The sequence below is a fragment of the Zootoca vivipara genome, chromosome 2 (assembly GCF_965207765.1).
Source record: "Zootoca vivipara chromosome 2, rZooViv2.hap1.1, whole genome shotgun sequence".
In the NCBI taxonomy this organism is placed as follows: domain Eukaryota; kingdom Metazoa; phylum Chordata; class Lepidosauria; order Squamata; family Lacertidae; genus Zootoca; species Zootoca vivipara.
The window spans coordinates 53,444,534-53,457,277 of record NC_142584.1 but is presented as its reverse complement, the minus strand read 5'-3'; the positions used below and the strand labels follow the sequence as shown (position 1 = coordinate 53,457,277).

The window sequence follows — 12,744 nt, the reverse complement described above, 5'->3', positions numbered from 1 at the left end:
CATTGTGGTATCTGCCCTGGAAAGTATCCATCAGTTCTTCACCCTGTAATTACTGTCTCCAGAACATATTTCTAAATGTTTAAAATCGTATTTCTCATTTGCAGCCTTCCAATCACACAGAAGTCAGAAGACAGAGCTTTCAGAATTTGGAGTCATTCCCAATCTACTCTGTCTTCAGAACAATCTAGATTTGTCTGAGTGTCCAGCAATATGAAACCCAGGGGTCAGTATTACTCTTAGCCTTTTCTGGTCCAACACAGTGCTTTGATTAAAAGCCCTTAAGCAGCTTTTAATTAAGTAGCACTGTGCTCACCCGTCAAATACAAGAGCCCTCATTCTAAGCCCCCCAGTTTTCCTGAAAGATATCTGCCTTCCAGCTGGCTCCTCACTTCAGAGTTCAGCATTATTACACCCCTCAAAACTATGCATGCATCCACTCCACATGCCTGCATCACCACCTCCCTTGCCAAGTGCTTAATGTGCATCTGCAAATTATTAAAGCATCTAAATGCTAAACAATAATAAAATCCTCGGGGTGTGTTTCCTCCTTCTCCCTAACAGCATATGAAGACGTGGTGCTTCAAATGCTGTTTCTTAGTGCAGAAATCAGTAGGGTCCTTATGCCGATAATGTTAGTAACCTTGTGATTTGTGTTATGTAAGCTTAAGCAATACCCAGAATCTGGATTAGCTCCTAAAGTCTCCTTCATGCTACACTGCATTTCCTTAACAGCCAAACCAATTTTTTAATTTTTATTTTGCCAAAGCCAACAGTTACTCTGGCACTTTTAAATTCCACTGTTTGAACCTTCTCTTACCCTGTATATAGATGAAAATGATCACTTAAGTTCGGTTCAAAGTACAGCGATGGATCTATGCTTTCTGAATTGTCTCCATTATCTTCCCGGTCTGGAGCTAGCCAAGACTTATAGAGTACCAGACATAAAATTGCCTTTTGCTGCTCGAAGCCCAGAATGTTAACAAGTAACATCCTGCCAGATAAATCTAAATACAGTCTTGGAATATACATATCATGAAGACCATATTGAAAATCATTCCAAAATCCCAGTTCCAAAATGCTTGGAAGCAAATCCCAATGGAATTAGGTGTTTTGTAGACCATAGCTCAAGTAATCAGAAGTATTTAACTTAATGACTATATTTAATTATGAAATGTTTCCTCTCCCCTACGGTCAAGGTGGGGAGCTCTTTTCAGTCCATGGGCAACATTCCTTTGCACATATCCTTCCATATATATCATTTTTTTTCAGTACCAGTAAACATTACAAGCATTATCCATAGACCTAGTTTTTATAAACGTCAAATGAGGAGATTTAATCTGTTTCTTGATTATACAACTTCAAGATGAACATGGAGATTAAAAAACCCCGAACACTCTTCCTTACAAAACTTTCCTGCACATAGGAAACTAAATGAAGGACAGCTTTGTAGCTGTGCTTCTCTGTGGAAAGTTACTTTCTTTACATAGGGAGAAGAATCCAGTAACAGGACCCTGCCTTGTAGCCTGACATGGTACAATCTAGAAGCAAGCTTATTTCCTCGTCTGATGCTTGTGAGAACTAGGCCTTCATAATCACATTTGGCAAAGTAGAAGCAAGCAGCAGTCTGTAATAAGCACATGCCACATTAAAGAGTGCTACACCAATGTCTTAACCAAGGTCTCTGGCAGCAAGAGGTACAGACATCTTAATCACTACAGTACCACAGCAACTTGCTAGAGGTAGGAATTGCTATACTAGCCTGTTATCTTCTGCGCTGCAGTACTGCACCACTGCAGATGGCAAGAGGATTCTCTGCAACTGCCAATCAGACCAGAAAAGGGACTAATGGGATTCTACCTGGTCCTATAAAGTTACTGTCTGTTGGTTGGTTCTTACGTCTTACGTTGTTCTGTTGCTTGATTCCCTGCCAGTCCTGAGTGAGACAGCATTGTTTGAATATTGTAGTTTTGGTTATACATGCTCAATTTAGACTAGATTCCTAGACATATGTGGCTCTGTGCCACTGCAAAGGGACAATTGCATCAAACTTAAAATGAATCCGTGGTCCAATAACTCTGGTGATGGGAATCTGCTTGATGAAGGGAGTTTAAGATCCACAATACCAAGCAGCTTTCAGTGGTCAGAAGGCAGGTCTGCTTCCACAGAAAAAACTGTTCTGTCCCAGCCCTACAACGGTCCATATATTTATGTGTATGTGCCTCTATACAGAGACAGATAGGTAGGAGGAGTGCCAGCTCTTTGAGCTCCCTGGATGAAATTTGGGATATAAATATAAAAAATTAGATGTTAACACATATAAAAATTTATATCCCTCAGATTATCACTTTAGTCCCTGCTAGAGAATATAAACTGCCAATGCTCAGTTTTTTGTTAAGTCTCAACCTATTGACGGGGACGCAGGTGGTGCTGTGGGTTAAACCACAGAGCCTAGAGCTTGCCGATCAGAAGGTCGGCGGTTCGAATCCCTGTGACGGGGTGAGCTCCCGTTCCTCGGTCCCAGCTCCTGCCAACCTAGCAGTTCGAAAGCACGTCAAAATGCAAGTAGATAAATAGGTACCGCTACAGCGGGAGGGTAAACGGCGTTTCCGTGTGCTGCTCTGGTTCGCCAGAAGTGGCTTTGTCATGCTGGCTACATGACCTGGAAGCTGTATGTTGGCTCCCTCGGCCAATAATGAGAGATGAGCGCCGCAACCCCAAAGTTGGTCACGACTGGACCTAATGGTCAGGGGTCCCTTTACCTTTTAACCTATTGACACTTGCAGAGTTTACATTTTCTAGCAGGGACTAGAGTGATCAGATTTTCTTCATATTCTTTTTAAATATTATAAGACCTGCAGAGGCCAGTTATTAATCCTTGGTGATGATTTCTAGCTATGGCTCTGAAATGCATAACTCTACATTCTGTGGCTACAAATTAATGGTTTTTAAGCATATGGAAAACCTCAGAACATTAATATATGAGATGTCCTTTAAGCATGACTCATGTTGATTATGAACCGGCAATGCTTCCAAGCAGCAGGAAAGCAATAGACTTGATTGAATCATTAAGCTTAAATGGATGTATAAAACTGTACCCATACACGCAAACTCTCTTCCCACTCACACAAGCTGCACAAATCAAAGAGATTGAACAGGTAAATAAACAAAAATCATGCAGCTCCATAAATTGCCATTAAGCTTTTACCCATTACGGAGACAACTAGTGCAGTACTGTGTGGTTAAGATTATGTGCTGGTCATTTCTAATTCAGAGCTCTGCTTAGCTATGAACTCAGGGGTGGTCTGAGGCAGGCCACTATCTTGTACCTTCAATTTACCATCTATGTTATGGCTATACTGCAGCAATACTGGCCTATTTTACAAATGAACACACATAGGATCAGACCGCAATGTAGCATGTAAATCACCTAAGGGGAAAAACATTACAGGCACACTGCGCATTAGTATCATTTTCGTCAACTTAAGATATGGTTACCTATACAGTAATTCGTTTAGCAGAATCTGCTTGAAGAATTTGTTGTTTTTTAGCCGTTTAGTCGTGTCCAACTCTTCGTGACCCCATGGACCAGAGCACACCAGGCACTCCTGTCTTCCACTGCCTCCCGCAGTTTGGTCAGACTCATGTTGGTAGCTTCGTGAACATTGTCCAACCTTCTCATCCTCTGCCGTCCCCTTCTCCTTGTACCCTCAATCTTTCCCAATATCAGGGTCTTTTCCATGGAGTCTTCTCTTCTCATGAGGTGGCCAAAGTATTGGAGCCTCAGCTTCAGGATCTGTCCTTCCAGTGAGCACTCAGGGCTGATTTCCTTAAGAATGGATAGGTTTGATCTTCTTGCAGTCCATGGGACTCTCAAGAGTCTCCTCCAGCACCATAATTCAAAAGCATCAATTCTTCGGTGACCAGCCTTCTTTATGGTCCAGCTCTCACTTCCATACATCACTACTGGGAAAACCATAGCTTTAACTATACGGACCTTTGTCGGCAAGGTAATGTCTCTGCTTTTTAAGATGCTGTCTAGGTAATTCTTCAAGCCTTTGCCATGGACAAAGACAACAGGCTTGAAGAATTACCTCCTGAAAATTATTGGCAATTCTTCCACACAACCGACTCATCTCTTCCTATCGTAGCTGCAAAACAGACGAGAGAGTCCACTGATGTAAGAGACCACTATATTTCAATAACTTGGATGGGATTTCTGTTTTCTCCCAAATCAGTAAAAGGGGGGCGGGGGGCGGGGAGAGGAGATGGTAGAAGTTTCCACTGCCACCCAAACAGTGAAAAAGTGCTGCTCATTTTTATTCTGTTAAGCAAAATACATGCTCTTTCGCTGTATGTGGTGCTGTTAGAAGACAGGAATGTGGGGTGTGTGCATGTTTTCTATCCCAGAAACTCCATACTAAACATGGTGCACTAGGGCACTCATGCAGATTTAATACATCTGGCACAAGCAGCAGCCAGGTCATCTGCACTGTGCCAAGGAAGTTATATGTAATTTTGATGAATGAGGCAACTGCATATAAAGCCAGCTCTGTGCTCTAAGAATTCCACAGCATTTCTACATAATTGCAGACTGACTATTGCAGGGACCCAGGGATCCTCTTTCATGAACTGTCTAATATTAAGCAGTGGTAGGGCACAAAGCAATGCTCTTACCTAGCCCTGTTTTGTGTCCCTAAAATCAACAGGAACATGGAAAAATATATGTGTTACATATGATGCACTACCAAATGGAATAAGGAGGTAGGGAAGATACCCACTGGGGTTTTTTGGGTGTGTTTAAGATATCAAATGGACAAAGACAAACAGAGGTGATGAGGAATCAGGATTTAAAAGAGGAAGAAATGAAGGGGGAGAGTGGAAAAATAATGAGGAAGAAGTATTCATTGAATCTGAATATTTGTTTACTAGTGGAAAACAAGTTCACTTTCATATTTAGTTAAAGCAGAACTTCAACTTTATAGTTTGAAACTATAAATAACCCAGCACCATGAAGCAGTATCCAATGAAATAGTTCCATTAGCACAAATGATTTCAGTTTGTATAATGGAACTTCTCTCTTCTTCCCATGTCTCCTTGGTGCCCTTCCTGAATCTGCTCCAGGGGATTGTGGGGGGGGGGGGATATCCAGAACAGATCCAGGGGGCATTTGGTGGATGCACAGGGAGCTATGGGGGAGCGAGTTCCGTTGTGCAGCCGGAACTTGTGTGAAAGCCCATGTGGGATAATGAGAAAGACTGTTGGACTAGGACCCGGGAGACCAGGCTTCAAATCCCCATTTGGCCACAAAGCTCACTGGGATGACCTTGAGCCAGGCACTGCCTCTGCCTGGAGTGAAGAATTAACTCCTTATTGCCAAAAGCGCACTTACAAGTTAGCTGAAGGCTAACTCAGTCCTACATATCGCAGCTACTCCTAGGTGTACACCCAATGGAGCAGATACTGTAACAGAGAGGACCCACCCACGACCTCAGCTAATGTATCTCCCAACAGCAAACAACTTTGTTGGATACCACCAGAGTATACAAATATGAACCACCAAAGAAAGAGAAATGACATTATGGTAGGTGTGGCAAAATAAATCCATTACCACTGAGCCTAGGGCTTGCTGATCAGAAGGTCGGCAGTTCGAATCCCTGTGACGGGGTGAGCTCCCGTTGCTTGGTCCCAGCTCCTGCCAACCTAGCAGTTCGAAAGCATGTCAAAATGCAAGTAGATAAATAGGAACCGCTATAGCGGGAAGGTAAACGGCGTTTCCATGTGCTGCTCTGGTTTGCCAGAAGCGGCTTTGTCATGCTGGCCACATGACCTGTAAGCTATACGCCGGCTCCCTCGGCCAATAATGCGAGATGAGCGCGCAACCCCAGAGTCGGTCACGACTGGACCTAATGGTCAGGGGTCCCTTTACCTTTACCTTGAATTTCAGGACATCTTTCCACCAGTGGAAGGAGGCTATAAAGAACTGGTGACCAATTCTGCTTCCTGAGAAGTTGCTTAACTGTTCACACTGAAATCAGGGAGACTGAAAAGTGTCCCCAATCTCATTTGGCTTCTTGGATAACGTAAACCACAGCACTCATGAATCATGAATTACAGGCTGTGGTTAAATGAGATCATGTAGCATAGAAAGGCATCCCGCTGGAATCAGAAGCAGCAGTCACCACTTCCTTTGGGAACTACTAGGGCCCATGGTGAATTACTGTTATAATTGTTGCATTTTGTGTGGACTTTTTCATGATAATTTAAGGATGCTCTTATAAACCACCTGCTAATTTAAGGATGCTCTTATAAACCTTCCTAATCAAAGGAAAGTGGTACCGACATTCAGTACAGTATCCTGAAGACGCTACCAATAATACTATTTCAGAGCCTAGATAGAACTATGATAGTTATATTCTTATACATGCTACACACATCCATTCTCTTTATCCCACCATGGGTTTGGTCAAAGAGGCTTGCAGGTTTTGAAGAGACTGCAATGAGCTAGGAAAAGTGAACATCTGTATCACAATGGATTTGTCACTTTCCAAATCTCCCTGATGCTATTTTCTGTGCACAGCTTTTATCTGCATAGCCTGGGTACCAAAATAGCACAATTGCCCAGTACTATTTCATGTACCCATGTCATCCATGTCATGTAAAGCACGGTTATCCAATGTTTTGTCAGCTGCTGCAGGCCTACAGCTCCCACTGTTCCTGCCTATTGGCCATGGTTTCTGGGGGCTGATGGGAGCTGAACAACATCTGGAGGGCTTTGTTGGCTACCCTGGATGTTAAGTGATGATCCATGAAATGATCCACATTGCTCCACTTCCAGAGACTAGGAAAGTCTTATGTAAACGAGCTTGGTGTGTGAGGGTGGCCTTATACGACCTTATATGGGAGAAATCCAGAAAATGCCTTTCCTCTACCACCAGAGGACTTGTGTAAAATCCGAATGTAAAAATCCCTTTTCTCCAAAGCTCTTGAGAACTAAGAAGGAAAACAACACAACTCACTGTCACTTTAACAGTGCACGAAGAAATGTTTGTTGAATCTGATAAGATTTTTAATTTTTTTTATTTGGTAAAATGTATCAACCACTTAACCAAAAGGTCTCCACACAGCATACATGATTTATCAATAAAAGCAAGTATACATAACTAAATTATTGCCAAAATAAATAAGTTCTTAGCAGGCTGACTAAATCAATATAGCAGGGAAGTTCCAAAGCATAGTTTTAATTTGAACATTGATTAATATTTTAAAAATAATAATGGTTTTTTTTTAAAAAAAGTTTTTAGTTGTCTTATTTTTATCTGTAAACTGCCTTGAGCCCGTCAGGGAAGAAGGTGGGGTATAAATAAATATAACATCAACAAGAAGCACTGCAATGTTCAAAGAGCCACTCCAAACAGTTATGCAGCAAACATTATATGTCACTCTTAAAAGTGCAAGTTATACAGATTAAGGTGGGTCAAATCAAAGTCAATGGGAGGGGAAGAGTAATGAGCACCAGGCTATCCATAACACTCTATGGAGGTAGAGAAACTGGCAGATGGAAAGGACTATCACCAAGAAGTCACTACCCTCAATTCCTCCTTTTCTGAGCAGCATATGATCAATCCATAGCTGTCAAGTTCTCCCCTTTTTTAAAGGAAATTCCCTTATGTTGAATAGGCTTCCTCATGAGAAAAGGGAAAACTTGACAGCTATGGATCAATCTGCCATACTTTTCATAAGACCACTCTCCTATTTTCTTCTGTCAAAGAACTGCTTTGCAAGGTAAAGGTGCAAGAGGTTACTACTCCACACATTGCGTCTTGAACTCAGAGATCCTTTTGGGAAGTGGGAGCTCTCCTGCCTCTTCCAGGGGGTCCCCAGTCCCACCAACCCACAAACAAGCAAACAAACAAAAACAAACAGAATGGAGCTTTCCTGCTTTCATCCATCTACTACCGACACTGTAAGAAGATGGCTTGCATTATTTTTCAGAGCCACTCAATACCTCTTCCTCCTCTCTGAAAATAAAACACATTTCCTTTCATCCCAACCCCACTGCTCACAGCCCCCCTCCCCAAACCATGCATGTACCCAACTCTGGATACATGTGTCAGATGAAGTCTGCCTTTTAAGATGCCACAAGACTACGAGGGCTGCCCCTCTCGAAATCCCCACAGGAGACATTCCAGGGTTTTTTGTGTTGTAAGAAGTCTACCTTCCCAGTTTATGCACACAACCATGACCGTATATTGGGGGGAGGGGGGAAACCGGGGATAGTTCAGTCAGTAGAGCATGAAACTCTTAATCTCAAGGTTGCGGGTTCCAGCCCCACGTCGAACAAAGAGATTTCTGCATCGCAGAGGGTTGGACTAAATGACCCACGTGGCCCCTTCCAACTCCATAGTCTATGCACCAGGTAAGCACCGGAGGGTCGCCCTATATTTACATTACTCCCTTCCCTTCGGAAATGCAGAGGATGCTGCCACGAACTTTTCTCTTGCTGTAAGGATTGCAACCCCCATTGCTGCTGCTTTACCTGAGCTCAAAGTTTCCCACAGACATTCCTCAGGTAGGAAATCGCCTACGGGGGGTGGGGGCGGGGGTGGAAAGTCACATTGCTCCAAATAACTCCCTCCCCGCTAGCGGTACAGACCAGGGAGCGGATTTACCTGCCGCAGCCGCTGTGGCGACAAGTTGGCAGCGCCCGCCTCGTCCGTCGGACTTCTCGCCTCGGGAGCCTGAAAACCAAGTTAGGCAGGAGTTTATTACGGCGCGGAAACCTCCCCTGCCGCCGCCGCTCGTCCCAGCAATGAAGTAATCCCCGGCCGCTTTTCCATCCGCGTCTCGCCTCCTCGCCTAGCGGGGTCGCCGGCCGGCGGCTTCGGCTTTCGCCGTCGCGGGGGCCCGCGAGAAGCCATGCTGGGTCAAGCGGGAGCCATGCAGGTGCGCCGTCGCCTCCAGGCTGCAACAGCGGGCGGGGAGGGAGGGAGGGAGGGAGGGAGGGAGGGAGGCAGGGGTCGGGCGAGCCCCACCGAGGGAAGGCGGAGAGGTGAGGAGCGCAAAGGGCGAGGAATAGCCAAGCGGGAAGCAGAGGTGGGCAAGGGGCAGCGGGAGGGCACTGAGCAGCCGGAGAAAAAGCGCCCCCGAGCGCGCCAGAGGCAACGGAGCGGCCGGCTGAAGGCGCCCCAGCCGCGGGGAAGGGGTCGTCCGAGGCGCGCGCAAACCCTGCCCTGCCCGCGGGGCGCACCTTCCGCGCCTCGCCCGGGAACACGCCGCTTCTCGCGCCGCGCTTTCTAGAACAGCCTTGGCGTTTCCAGCCGGAGCTGCGCTGCCCCCGCCCCTTTGGCGGAGGCCCTCGGCGTTCTGCGCTCCTATTGAGCGGCTGCCACGTCGGAAACCCCGCCTTCGCCCGGCACGGAGAGAGCGGTACCGTAATGCTCCCAATAGCCGCCGCCTCCCCAGCGATGGAGGCTGGACGGTGTTAGAGCTGGGCGCTCGACACCCTGCCCGAAACGCACGCACGAAGCACCCAACTTGTCAGTGCGACGTCTCAGCACCGACAAGAATTAGACGCTTGTTTGATGGGAACGACAGTGAGATTGAACGCATTATTGGCAAGAAAAGGAAGGCCTTTCAGATCTGGCAAAGAGATAGAAACATTCGCAGGGAAACCCACATGCTTGTTTACAAAGCTACTGTACTACCAACCTTACTGGAAGCAATGATTCTTCAACAACAACTTCGTTAGACTGGTCATGTTCACATGCCTGATTATCGTCTTCCAAAGCAACTACTCTATTCCCAACTTAAGAATGGAAAGCGTAATGCTGGTGGTCAGCAAAAGAGGTTTAAAGACCCTCTCAAGGCAAATCTTTAAAAAATATAGCATAAACACTGACAATTGGGAAACACTGGCCTGCGAGCACTCCAATTGGAGAACAGCCTTTACCAAAGGTGTCATGGATTTTGAAGACATTCAAACTCAGGACGAAAAGGAGAAATGTGCTAAGAGGAAGGCATGCCTGGCAAACCCTCACCATGATCAACTCCTGCCTGGAAACCTATGTCCCCTCTGTGGAAGGATGTGTGGATCCAGAATTGGCCTCCACAGTCAGTCACTTACAGACTCACTGTTTAGACCGTGTTCATGGAAGACAATCTTACTCGGCTATGAGTGATCACCAAAGAAGAAGAGATGCTCTGGGGGGGGGGGCATTATCGCATTCTAGGAGGCAGGGCTGGCCCACCCATGAGGCAAGGTGAGGCGACCACCTCAGGCGGCAGGACCCATAGGGGCAGCAGATCTTAATCTAGACCAGGCATCCCCAAACTGCGGCCCTCCAGATGTTTTGGCCTACAACTCCCATGATCCCTAGCTAACAGGACCAGTGGTCAGGGATGATGGGAATTGTAGTCCAAAACATCTGGAGGGCCGCAGTTTGGGGATGCCTGATCTAGACCTTTGTAGGAGATCAGGTAGGAGCAAGGGGCAAAGAGATGGGCCTTTAAAAAGCACTGGCAGGTGTGGTGGTGGAGCGTCTTACCGGTACTTTTGTATCTGAAATGCAAGATGTTGTCCTGTGTGCATATCATTTTTTACCCTGATAGCCAGAAGGGAGAAGTCTGTTGTGTTGTGTTTTCATCTCTCTCTCTCTCTCTCTCTCTCTCTCTCTCTAACTGGCGTGTGGAGCAGGGTGGCATTTGAACATGAAGCATAGAATTTTCAACATGTGCTCCAGGTGTCATTCTGCTGCCTCCGCCTTCAGTGAAGTTATCACATTATAAACAAACTGACAAGCAAACTGATTGAAAGCCCATGTTAACAGACAGGTCTCACTTTAGTCAACCAGCTGTCTACAGGACGCTGTGAGGAGAAACACACTCACTGTTTCCGAGGTAAAGAGATTGTTTTACATTGAGAAAATCTTACTGCAGTGGAAGATATTGAACCAGATGGTCCTGGAGCTTCCAATAAAAGAATGTGAAACAGAAAAGTTGATCCTTAAAGTACACTCTGCTGATCACAAGCAACCTGCTTTCGGATGACAGTTAGAGCAGCGTGTGGGCGGGCATCTGTATAGCTCTACATTCTTTAAACTTGCAACATTCTATTTCTGCTGCAGCAGCATCTAGCATCTTTGGGGATTGAAGAATTTAACAGCCATGAACAACTTCATGCATGCTAAGAAAAAGAAGAGAGAAAGCTTTGACCACTTCAGACTAATTGCAGCAGATTAGAGAAGGGAATTCCTTGTGGTCCTTTATGGCCCTCCACCATATTCCTGGAAGCACTTAAGTCTGGGGAGTGATACACTTAACAGCATTAATTGACAGTGAAGAAATTATCCAAACCAACACAAACTTCTTTGCAGTGTAAGGAATTTAGTTCAGTGTTTGCCTGTCTATATAATCAGCATGCTTTGATTTTTGGCTTCAGATCCTGATGATTTTCACAGACAACTGTGTGTGGTTCATTCATGGGAAACGAGAAGAAATGCAGAAACAGGGCTGGCCCTAAGGCAAGGCTGGGTTACAGCCGCGCTGGGAAAGGGGGCGGGGGGGGCGGGGGGATCTTCGCACCACGGTGCCAGGGCGCCAGATATGCTTAAGACGGCCCGGTGAAGAAATAATCTCTAATAGGAACAACTTCCACTGAATATATTGTTATGAGTCTGTGGGTGCCGGATCCCCTTGTGTTATGAGTTTCTGGGTGCCAGACACTGAACCCCTGGATTCAGCAATTGTTAACATATAAGCCAGGCCAGTTTCTTGGTGAGGAAATTGCCTGAGGTGATTAGGAGAACAGAAAGAGGGTGTTGAGCCATTAAGGAAGCCAAGGAGAGGGGTGTCTGAGCCAGATGGCATATGGGTGGGGCCCCTTCTCTAGCTCGGAGAAAGTGAGAAGAACAAAAAGCCAGAGTTGAGAGTTTGTTGTGATGTGACCTAGAGGAAGAAGCTGTAGGCTGGGAAAGGCAAGGAAAAGGGTATGGCTAATTCCTGCTTGAATCCAAGGCTGTGACTATGGGAGAAACAAGATCCCCTGGGGGTGTTGATGCTGTGATCGTAATAGGCTCAGGTTGTACATATGTGTAAATAAAACAAAAATCTTAAAGACACAACAGTCTCCACTATTCCTCATTCCCAAAACCTGAAGGCAAGGGGGAAGGTGATGCCTCAGAGAAGGGTACGTAGGCTGGAGTGGAGGAGCTGCTTCTCATTGAATTCTCTACTCCCTGGGAGCCTGCTGTGAAAAGGGAGGTGCAAGAGGGAAGTACTGCAAAGAAGGGTGAACTGCCTGGAGCTGAGGAGCTACTGCTGATTGACTCTCCCACCTGTCTCTGCTGTTCCTCATTTCCAGAAAGAAACACAAACCCCAGGTGAGCACCTGGAACACCTGGAATCTCACACTGCTCTGAAATTGGGGTAGTGGTGGTCTTGAAAAAGAACTTTTAGTGAACCTTCTCCATTTGTCAAACCACATAACAGCCTTGCTTTGTTGGTGGACTTACAACAAACAATTGTGCTGCTGCCTACAGATGTATTGCAATGGGAGCATTTAAGTGGAACGATTAGTTTTTCCTCTACCCTCCTTTCAGATTACTATGCGATATAACACGCAAAAAGAAAACACGTCCCTGTATACTATTATTGTATCTGTCAGTGACATGTGTTGAGTGGCAGCCAGAGGAAAAGCATTCTTAGTAAGAATTTTTATATTTCTTACAAAATGATCCTATTCTTAAG

At 45.6% G+C, this 12,744-nt stretch overlaps 1 protein-coding gene across 8 annotated transcripts in view; it reads right to left on the bottom strand.

Annotated features, from left to right (window-relative positions):
* P4HA2 (prolyl 4-hydroxylase subunit alpha 2) overlaps nt 1–9,382 on the bottom strand; it is a 47,310-nt gene extending 37,928 nt beyond the window's left edge. For 6 of the 8 annotated variants that reach the window (XR_015948149.1, XR_015948148.1, XM_088661888.1 and 3 more), the window contains exons 1-2: nt 9,248–9,382; nt 8,670–8,738 (exon numbers count right to left, since the gene is read on the bottom strand). The gene's annotated coding sequence lies outside the window, so the exon portion shown is untranslated. Of the gene's footprint in view, nt 1–8,669; nt 8,983–9,247 lie in introns of those variants that run through there. The other 2 variants (XM_035105417.3, XM_088661886.1) reach the window with 2 other exon arrangements.
* Nucleotides 9,383–12,744: the final 3,362 nt, after the last annotated feature.